The sequence below is a fragment of the Heterocephalus glaber genome, unplaced genomic scaffold (assembly GCF_053883595.1).
Source record: "Heterocephalus glaber isolate CG9 unplaced genomic scaffold, H.glaber_assembly_v1.0 deba00001497, whole genome shotgun sequence".
Taxonomy (NCBI): domain Eukaryota; kingdom Metazoa; phylum Chordata; class Mammalia; order Rodentia; family Bathyergidae; genus Heterocephalus; species Heterocephalus glaber.
In genome coordinates, this window is record NW_028258320.1 from 13,255,387 (window position 1) to 13,266,887 (window position 11,501).

General features: G+C 37.8%; 1 pseudogene; it reads right to left on the reverse strand.

Moving 5' to 3' along the window:
• Nucleotides 1-6,116: 6,116 nt before the first annotated feature.
• Nucleotides 6,117-7,004, reverse strand: LOC101725251 (eukaryotic translation initiation factor 4E type 2 pseudogene; annotated as a pseudogene).
• Between the last annotated feature and the right edge of the window lie 4,497 nt (nucleotides 7,005-11,501).

Below are 11,501 nucleotides of genomic sequence, written 5' to 3' on the forward strand. Positions count from 1 at the left end.
ATGGAGTACATGTCTTTTATCTGCACTTGATCTTAGCCAAAAGGCTGAGAAGCGATATGTCTTTTATCTGTTGAGAAGGTTCTGTTCTACTTCTAGTCTCCTGATAGCTTTTACCGTGAACAGCTGTAGAATTTAGTCCAACATTTTTTCTCCAACTACTGACAGGATCATATGGATTTTTCTTTCTGCTTTAAATGTTTGATATAATTTATCAGTTAAAATGTATATGAGCCTGTTGTTGTCATATAGGTAGGTTTTCAAGCTAGGAATATACTTTCTTTAATACGTGCTATTCAAATTTTATATTTCCTCCAGAGTTAGTTTCATTAATTTGTCTTTGAAGATACTTCTTAGAAGTTGTCCAATTTATTTCAAAAAAGATTTTTGTAATATGCTTTCTATATCCTTTTAAATTCTGTAAAATCTGTGGTAATGTCTTCTAGATCTTGATATTGTAATTTTAAAAATGAATTATTGATATTGTGAAATGGGAAGAAAAGGTCTAAAGAAGTAGGGGAAGTGCGAGGGGTAAGGGAAAGGAAAGAAGAGAAAAGAAAAAATATGAGAAAAGGAAAAAAATGGAAACAAATCTTTGCAAATAGGGAAGGGTGGAGGGGTGAAGGGAAGGCAGGGGAAGGGGAAAAAAATAAGAACCAAGATACTCATGTAAAGGTATAAGATCCCAATGATGAATGTAACTGTATTTTATACCTAAAATGTACCAATAAACTTAATGGAAAAAAAAATTCTGATGTGCTTTGCTTGCATCCATGAGACAAGCACATGAAACAAAACTCTAATGTAGTTGGCCTCAAGAGTTCCTATAATGTCCCACTATAAGTTGAGAATTACAAATACAGAGTTTGGGCTTTATCCAGTAGCCACTGAAGCCTTGTTAGGGATATATGGATGACTTCATACAATGAAAAACAATCAGAAGGAAGACTCACTCAAGTAAAAATAGTAATGTTAAACACCAATACAGCATTTTTTGTGTGTGTATTCCAATTTTCCAGGCACTGTTCTAAATTCATACACACTTTCTAAATCATCACAAAATCCTTATAAAGTAGCTCTTCTATTACCCACACTTTAGAGATAAGAAAACCGAGCCTCAGAAAAATTGCTATCTTGTTCATGATCACAGAACAACTAAATAACGAAACAGATTTTTAACCCTGGAAGTTTGACTCCAAAGTCCATCCTTTTATTTTACCTCTGGCCATGTGGATTGACTTGTATCAGACTAAGAACTGCTTTACCTAAAAAAACTAGGAAAGCAGGGCTTGGATGTGAAAAATGTTACCAACTTGAGAGGCCAAGATCATGAAAAGAAAAATAAATTCACTCATGTGATCGGATGTTGGACTACATTTTTCTCCATAAGGCATTTTCAGATTTCTGTACAAATAAATGATGGATCCAGAAATTTAGTACAGATTTCAGCCATCCTCTGGCACTTGGAGGAAAAAGTAATGGAGTTCTGGGATATGGTAAGTGGAGGAACCCTGGAAAAATCTCTCTTTTTTTTTCTTTTTTGGTACCTGGAATCAAACTCAGGGCCTCTTGCTTGCCAGGCAGGCACTGCACCGCTGAAAATATCTCATTTAAATAACAATTACTGATAGGCTGTAGCAAAATAAGGCCTAATCTTATTTCTGGGATATATAAATAGATCACTCATTATAAAAGCTAAAACCAGGGCTGGAGATTTAGCTCAGTGGTTCCGCCTCCTGCTTTACAAGCACAAGGTCCCAAGTTCGTTCTCTGGTACAAAAAAAAAAAAAGCTAAAACCAAGCCAGGCATGGTGGCACACACTTGTAATCCCAGAACTCAGGAGGCTGAGTTCAAGGCCACCCTGGGCTTCATAGTGAGTTGAAGGCCAGCCTGAACTACATAGTGAGACCTTGTCTCAAAAAAAAAAAAAATTTAAAATTTAAAAATTAAAGCTAAAACCCACATTTAAACCAGCTTAGTACAAAATGAGATCAAGATAATCTGACCTTGATCTAATTAAATCAAAATCAATCCTCCCTGGAGGAAGATATTATCTAGTAGCTCAATCTTCACTATAATTTTTTATTCACAAATCTCAGCATCCAATCAAAAATTGCCAGACTTACCAGGAGAAAGACCAAAAGACCAAAAACCAGACAGAGACAAAGTAATACAAACAACTTACAGGTGATTTATACAGGGAATTGGTTATCTGATAAAATTTTAAAATAATTGGCATCAATATGCTTAAGAAAGTTAATTGCAAGTGGAGAATGTCAGCAAAAAACTAGGCATACAAGGAAAAAAATCAAGTAGAAAAATTTAAACTGAAAAATACAATTACTGAAATTAAGAACTAGATAGATGGTTTAAATAGCAGACAGACACAACTGGAGGAAGAACTAGAAACCTTTAAAAGCATCAAGAGAAAGTATACAGACTAAAGTAAAGGCAGAAAAATAAACAAAAAAAATTAAAGACATAACTGGTGAAAAGCCATAATGTATAGGTAACTAGAATCTCAGAAAGGAAAAGAGAGAGAAAGCAAAGGCAATATTTGAAAAAATATTAACTGAAAATTTTCCAAAAGAAACAAACAAAAAAATCAGACTCTGTATTTAAGAGTGCTAAGAAGCCCAGGCATGATAAATACAAAGAAAACTACAAAAACCATAGTTTTAGTACACCAGGGTAGAACGGATGAAAGACAAAGACAAAAGAAAAAGGGGGTTTTGTGAGGATTTGGGGTTTTTTCCTTATTGGTGTTGTTGTTTGCTTTGGTACCTAGGCTTTGGCACTGAACTACATCCCTACCCCTTTTTCTATTTTTCATTTTGAGACAGGATCTCACTAATTCACTAAGTTAAGCAGACTGGGCTCCAACTTGCAATCCTGCCTCAGTATCCCATATAGCTGAGATTATAGGTATGCACTACTACACTCAGCAAGAAACACTTTAAAAACACTTGGAGGGAAAGAGAGAAAAGATTGCCTTCAAAGTAACAATAACTTACTTCCCTACCAAACAATGGAGACCAGAAGAATGCAGGATATCTTCAAAGTCCTAAATGAAAATAATTGCCAACTTAACTTTATATACCTTGCTAAACTATCCCTTACAAATAAAAACTAAAGAAAGGCCTACTGGCAAAAGGAAAATAATACCAGATAAATATCACAGTTATTCAGGAAGGAATGAAGATTAATAGGAATGATAACATGAATACTGTTTATGTATAAAATTCAAAAAAATCTACCCCCAGAAAAGCTCCTAGAACTAAAATAAGAGTTTAGTAAATCACAGGATACAAAGTATACAAATATTTAAAAATTAATTACATTTATGTAGATTAGCAAATTTTTAAGCAATATCATTTATAATAACAACAAAAAGATAAGTACGATCTATAGGTTAGAAACTACAAAGTACTGATGAAAGAAATCAAAGATCTAAATAGAAACTTATGCCATGTTTATGGATTGGAAGGATAAAATTGTTAAGAAGACAAATTCTCTCAAATTGATCTATAGTTTCAATACAATCCCAATCAAAATCTCAGCATACTCTAAAAATAACTAGTAACAAACTGATTCTAAAATGCATACAAGAAAGGCACAGGATGTAGAATTATCAAAACAATTTTGAAAAGAACAATGTTGGCCAGGTGTGGTGCTTCACACCTTTAATGCCTGCACTTGGGAAATTGAGGCTGGAGGATTGCCACAAGTTCGAGGCCAGCTCGGGCTACATAATGAGTTCAAAGACAGTCTGAAATATGTAGGGAGATTCTGTCAGTGAGAGAGAGAGAGACAGACAGAGAGAGAGAGAGAGAGAGAGAGAGAGAGAGGGGAAAAGAACAAAGTTGAAGGATCCAAACTACCGAATTCCAGACCTATATAAATCTACAGTAATCAAGACAGGTGGTATTGTCAAAAAGATGGATCAATGAAATAAGAATAAAGAGTCCAGAACTTGGCCAACACAGATAGAGTCAAGTGATTTTTTATGAAGATGTAAAGCCAATTCAAAGAGAGAAGATGGTCATTTTAACAAATGGTTCTGGAATGATCAGATATTTATGTACAAGGGGAAAACATTATTATTAACAATAACCAAAAGTGAAAACATCCCAAACGTCCATCAAATGATGAATGGATAAATATAATATGTATGCCCACATGATGGAATGTTTTGGATTTCAGCCATAAAAAGGAACAAAGTACAGATGCATGCTATACAACAAATGAACCTTGAAAATGTTATGCTAAAATGAAAGAATCTACAGAGACAAAAAGCAGATTAGTGGTTGCTTAGGGCTAAGAGTAGGAAAACAAGGAGCCACTGAGGCTGAATACAGATGGGGCTTCTTTTTCATATATGAAATGCTCTGAAATTAGATATGGATGTTTGCACAACTCCGTGAATATTAAAAAACAACTAAATTCTGCATTTACAAGGGGGATGAATTCTATGTTATGTGACTTATATATCATAAAATAAAAATAAATTCAAGGGCCGGGGATTTAGCTCAGTGGTTCCGCCGCCTGCCTTGTGGTAAGGTCCCAAGTTCGTTCCCCAGTACCAAATAAATATATAAATAAATAAATTCAAAATGTATCACAAACTTAAACATACAATGAAAAACCGTAAGACCTTACCAAAAATGCAAGAGATAATGGCAAAAAAGCAAAGAGTTTTAAGTACCAAAAGCACAATCTATAAAGCATTATTCGTAAAAAGATGGAACTTTATTAAAATTAGAAACCTTCATTTTGCAAAAGACACTGTGAGGAGAATCACAAGCTACCCATGGATGGGGGAAACACTTCAGCAAATCATATTTCTTTTTTTTTTTTTTTTTTTGTCTGCTGTCTTTGGAATTCTCAAGCAATCCAAGACTGGGCGAAAGTGAAGCCCCCCTGGGCCGGGTCCACTTAGATCCCTGGTCACCACTCTTGCTGTTCCTCCTTCACAGCCCTCTGTCTGCTCACGAGTTCTTCCTTCTCTGCAGTTTCCGGCACCAGCGTTTCTTCTCCAACCTGAGCGCCTCCCTCCCTCCTGGCCCCTGCACTTTGATTCTTTCAGCCAAAGTGCCCCCAAGGTAGTGACTCAAATGCAGGGAGGGACGCCCGCTATTCTCATCCCTCCACACCTCGGCCGGGGACACCCACCAACCCGGGGGTGTTCCAAGGGCAGGCGGTGATGAAGGTCCTGTGGTGCCGTCTGGCTCAGAGTACAGCCTGGAGGCTGCTTGTTCAAAGCCCTCGAAGCCAGGTGCTCTTCTGACCTCTGACTCCGCACTTCCGGAGCCAGACCCCTGGCTTCTCCGAGGGACTGGTCCTTTGGAGCCTGCCCACGGGAGCTGTCTGGGGTCGCTGGGCATCAGCGATCAGCATACATTTGTTCCCATCCACACAGGGTGACGGAGACTCCAGGTGGCGCTCCCAGCCACTGCCCACAGGCACAGACACACAAGCCAAGCCACCCAGCAGCCCCTTGTCTTCAGCTGTCCCAGTCGAATTCACAAACTAAGCGTTAGTAGCTGGCAAGGACCAGATGTCCCTCCTTTCCTCACTGAAGCTTGGCACACAGGCCCCGGTCACATGGGACAGTGGCTCCGGTCACAGCCCTCGATCTTCTCCTGCCCCGGACCCACATCACAGCCTTGCTGCCTAACAGGCTGGCTCTGCTCCAGCTCATCACCAAGGCAACCCCCGAAGCAGGGTCAGGGAGCCTCGTGTCTCACCGATTCCAGTTCTAAGTGCAGCAATGCCTAAGAAGGGCGGAGCCCCTCGGGAGGGAAGCTGAGGCGTAAGGCAGGAGAGGACACCAAGTTCTAGGCAGTCACTGCACCAATAACACATTTTCAGAGTGGCGGGCCTGGGGAAGGGAGAACAAGACAGTGCCGACAACTTAGCAGCGGAGCTGGAAGAGGCACCAGGTCCCCTGGCACCTGTCATACTGATAACTCAGCGTCTCCACACGCACACATGCCCTTAACAGATGGGCAGGCTGCACTCCCACAGGGAGCCCAGCAAAGAGCCCCGCACGGAGGTGGGCAGGAAACAGTCTGTTACAAAGTCATGTCTTCCGTTCTTCGATTCATGAGGCCCGTGGTGGGCGAGGGTGTTGGGCAGCTTCCATCTTCCGGGAAGGAGTGCCAAGGGGAGCACGGCTCAGGATGTCCCTTCCGGGAGCAGGCGGAGGGCTGGCGGGAGGCCTCCCATCCATCCGGACAAACACACATGCAGAAAAGGATTATTGCCAGCTTGTGCACTTTCACAATGTGATTTTTGTATTTCGAAAACTTGAATTGTCCTTGATGCTGTCGGTGTGAGTTTTGTATTCCATAATGGTGTTGGGAGGTAGGTTAAGCACGCGCAGAAGGGTCCCGGATTCGGGCTGTGGTTGCTTGGTCACTGGCAGTCTTATTCCATATGGAAATGATGTCCTCCTGGAAGCGGACAGAGACCACACCCCCACAGATCTCTTCCCCAACCATGAACTGCTCCCCCAGCATAGCCAGGATGAGATTTTCCCAGCACCGGGAGGCCAAGCCCTTCCGTAGCCAAATGATCCACTTGCCACCATTTTTATTTGCATCATCCTCACACATGGGTTTAATTCCTTCTTTGAAGAGATGGAAGTCACTGTGTCCTGTCAGGTCCCCGGGACGTACCATGTGGCTATAAAACCTCCAGAACTGCTCCACAGAGGCAAAGGTGCCCATCTGCTTGATATTCTGTTCATAGCTCTGGGAGCTGGTGGTACGGCCTGGGGTCCTCCTGGAGTACCAGAAAGTGTAGCTGTACTGCAAGGGATTCTCTGTCGGTCCAGGGACAACAGCTTTCCTTCTGCTGCTGCTCTGACTCTTGTCTTGTTCCATTTTTGCCTTCTCACCATCTTTCTATGTGCTGTTTTCTTCATTCTGATCATGGTCTCCACTGTCATCATCTTTCAAGGCGTCGAATTTGTTGTTCATCCTCTCGCCACCACTGTCGCCACTGCCTCATGGAGTGACTTCCGCTCTATCCAGCAAATCATATTTCTTACAAAGACTTCCTCATCAAATGTGTACAGAGCATGCAAAACTCAATAATAAGCAAACAAGCAAGCCAATTTATAAAATGGCAAAAGTTCTGAACACACACTTCATCAAAGAAGATATATGGATGGTTAATATGTGCATGGAAAGATGCTCAACATCATTCGTTGTGAGGGATGTGCAAATTAAAACAACTATGAGATTCTACAATTATCATAGGGGCAAAAATTAAGAAGACTGCCTACCAATCCCAAGAACTGACAAAGATGTGGAGTAACTGGAAACCTCAAATATGCTGGTAAAAATGTAAAAAAAGCACAACTTCTTTGGAAAACAGTATGCTAGTTTTTTCAAAAATTAAACATAAACACAATATGAATGAACAATTGACTCCTAGGTATTTATGATAAATGAAAACTTATGCTCATAATAAATGAATGTTTATAAGAGCTTTATTCATAATTACTCCAACTGGAAGCAACCCAGATGTCTCAGCAAATGATATACACTGTACAGCACAACTATACAATTAAACACTACCCAGCAATAAAAGGGACAAACTATGGATTGACACAGCAACATGCATGAATCTGAAATCCATTTTGCTATGTGAAAGGAGACAGAACCATAAAGCTACATAGAAAAACAACTATGTAATTCTCAGGGGTTACATCTGAAGAAAGAGTTGACTAGAAAGGGGCAACATGAGGGAATTTTTAGAGTAATAGACTTTTCTGAATCAAGACTGTGGTGCTAGATACACAACTTTACGCATTTGGCAAAATCCATAGAACAGTGCATGACAAATGAAATTCACTGTGTGTAGGGATGGGGATTTAGCTCAGTGGTTCCAGTGCCTGCCTCGCAAACGCAAGGTACCGAGTTCGATCCCCAGTACCAAAAAAAAGAAATTCACTGTGTGTAAATTTTCAAAAAGCAACAAGAATATAGGGAAATCCAAGGTGAAATACTAACTATGAGTTAAAAATTTGTCAGGCATGGTAGTGCATGCCTGTAATTCCAGCACTGGGGAGGCTGAGGTAGGAGGATTGCTGTGAGTTCGAGGCTAGCCTGGGCCACATAGAGAAAGACTCTGTCTCATAAAAAAACTTAAAACTATTCCTATAGAACAGTTATAATATGTATGGTTTCAAATATGTCTAGAACTAAAATACATGGAAACAAAAGCCAAAAAATGATGGTAGCAAAGGAATTAAAGTATTTCAAGAAAAAAAGATAAAGTATTTCAAGGTCTTTGCATGGTATAAGAGGTAAAAGTATTACTTCATAATGGGCTTTAATAAATCAAAGATGTGTATTGCATGCTCTAGAATAGCTGCTAAAATAATAGTAAAGGAATATATAACTTACAAAATAATAGGAAGAAATGCAATAATAACAATACTTGCTTAAGGGCCGGGGATTTAACTTAGTGGTTCTGCTGCTGGCCTCGCAAGCACAAGGTCCCAAGTTCAATCCCCAGTACCAAAAAAAACAAACTTGTTTAATCTAACCAAGGCAAGAAATATGAATATAGAACATATGAGAAAAACAGAAAAAAATACAAAAATGGTAAATGTAATCCCAAATGTATTAATATTAATCACATTAAATGTAAGTGAAAAAGATACTCTAATTAAAAGGCAAAAAAAATCATCGTGTATTTTAAAACTTGCATATGTTGTTTATAAGAGAAATCCTTTAAAAATAAGGTTGGAGAAAATATAAAAGTAAAATATGGAGAACAATTCCATGAAAATACTAACCAAAAGAAAGATGATGGATCTACACTAAAATTAGACAAAGTAGACTTTCAGGCAAAAAGCATCACTAGATGTAAAGATTAAATCTATTCAACCAAAACATTTGATTAATCCTAAATGTATATGCATGTAATAACACAGTCTGAAAATATATAAAGCTAAAAGTAACAGACAGGAGAAATAGACATCTCTATACCATAATGAATTATTTTAACATAGTATCCCCTGATAGAACATATCAATAATTATAGATTTTTTAAATTAATGATGTTTTACTAATTCATGTATAACATTTGACACCTCTAGTGATGACTAAGAGAACTCAAGTTTTTAAACCAAACTTGTATTTTGAGATAAAACAGAGAGATGTTGTGAACCATTTACCCAGCTTCTCCAAATGGTAACATCTTGCAAAACTGTACCATAAACAAATATTGAATTTTGCCAAGAACTGTTTTCTTCTTCAGTTTTTTCTCCTTCTCCTTCTCCTTCTCCTTCTCCTTCTCCTTCTCCTTCTCCTTCTCCTTCTCCTTCTCCTTCTCCTTCTTCTTCTTCTTCTTCTTCATACCAGGGATCAAACTCAGGACCTTGCACTTGCGAGGCAGGCAGCGGAACCACTGAGCTAAATCCCCAGCCCTCTTCTTCAGTTCCTACAGTCAAGAATTACAATGATTTTTTTCTTCTTTATCTTGTCAGCATGGCAGATTACACTAGTTGATTTTCAAAAATTTAATTACATGAAATGAATTTCTTTTAGGCAGCATATAGTTGGGTTGCGTTTATCAATTCAGTGATGATAAAAAACAATGAATAATTCTTTTTATATATTGCTGAATTCTGTTTGCTAATGTTTCAAAACTTTTGTGCATCCATATTCATGAGTGATATGACATTGGTATATGGTTTTGTTTCCTTGTATAGTCTTTGCCTTGTTTTAATAACAGGGTAATACTATCTTCATGATATGAATTGTAAGGGTTCTCCTCTACCTATTTTCTAGAAGAGACTATAAAGAATTAGTGTTACTTTAATGTTTTGTAGAAATCTCTCATGAAAGCATTTGAACCTGAAAGTTTCTTACTTGGGAGTTTTTTAAAGCATAAATATCACCTACTTAATAGTTATGAGACTATTCAGATATTTTATATTGGGTGAGTTGTGGTAATTGGTGTTTTCCTTGAAACTGGCCCATTTCAGCTAAGCTAAACCTAACCACCTTCTCTTGTGATTAATGTATATCTGACACATCATTTTCTAGCCTTTTACTTTTAACCTGGCTGTATTGTTTTCTTTTCTTTTCTTTGTGGTACTGTAAATTGAACACAAGGCCTTTGCATTGAGCTATATTCTCAGCCCTTTTTAAATTTTTTATTTAGAGACAAGGTCTTGCTAAGTCACTAAGTAACCCACACTGCACTTAAATTTGAGATCCTCCTGCCTCAGCCTCCCAGAGTGCTGGAATCATAGGTGTATGTCACCACACCCAGCTATATGATTATTTTTTAAAGTATATGATTATATTTTTTTGTATATAGCATACAGTTGGCTAATTTTTTATAACCCATTTGGCCAATCTCTGTCTTTTAACTGTATTTGGACCATTCTTATTTGATGTAATTATTGTTTATGTTAGGATTTAAGTCAGCCTTTTATATTTTGTTGTTTTGTTTTGTTTCTTTTTTTTTTTGTACCGGAGATAGAACTCAGTACCTTGCACTTGAGAGGCAGGCACGGCGCCACTGAGTTAAATTTCCAGCCCTTGTTGTTTTGTTTTTATTCTTTCTGTTTTCACTTTCTCTTTTTTTTCCTCTGCGTTTCTGCAAATTACTTGACTTAAAAAAAAAGAAATTCTTTTTTATTTACCTATAGTGTTTTTTAAAGTATCTTTTATAACATTGTAACATTTTTGTAACATTTAGCATTCCACTAAATATACATAACCTTCCATATTTTCATATTTTTACAAGTTCAAATAAAAAATAGAGATTTCACCTCCCTTTATAATCCTTTCCTTTTCTCTCCTTAGAATTGTTTTAAATATTTTCTCTATATTCATTTAGAACCACTAAGCTAGTATTCTAATTTTTGCTTCAATCATCAAACATCTTAGAAAATTTTTTAAAGGAAAGCTTATTGTATTTACACATATTTTTTAAATACGGTATTATTTGTTCCTTCCAGATGTGCCAAGTTCCTTTATTTTAGCATTTCCTATTTAAAGAATTCCTGGAGTTTTTCTTTCAGGACAATACTACCGATAGGTCCTCTCACCTTTCCTTGATCAGAAATTATTTTGAGCCAGGCATGGTGGTGAACACCTGTAATCCCAGCACTCTAGAGGCTGAGGCAGGAGGATCACCACAAGTTCAAGGCCAGCCTGAGCTACATAATGAGACCCTGTCTCAAAAAAAGAGAAAGAAGTTGTTTTGATATTTTTACTCCTAAAAAATATTTTTACTGGGAACAAGGTTCTAATTTAACTTTTTTTTGGTACCAGGGATTGAGCTCAGACCTTGAGCTTGTGAGGCAGGTGGCAGCACCATTGAATCCCTGGCTCTAATTTAACTTTTTTTATTTGCAACACTTCATATTATCCCAATCCCTTTTGGTCACTATGGCTTTGTTTTTCTTTCTCAGAATTCCTGAGGTATAAATATAATTATACAACTATATAAATTGTATAATTTAAGTTGT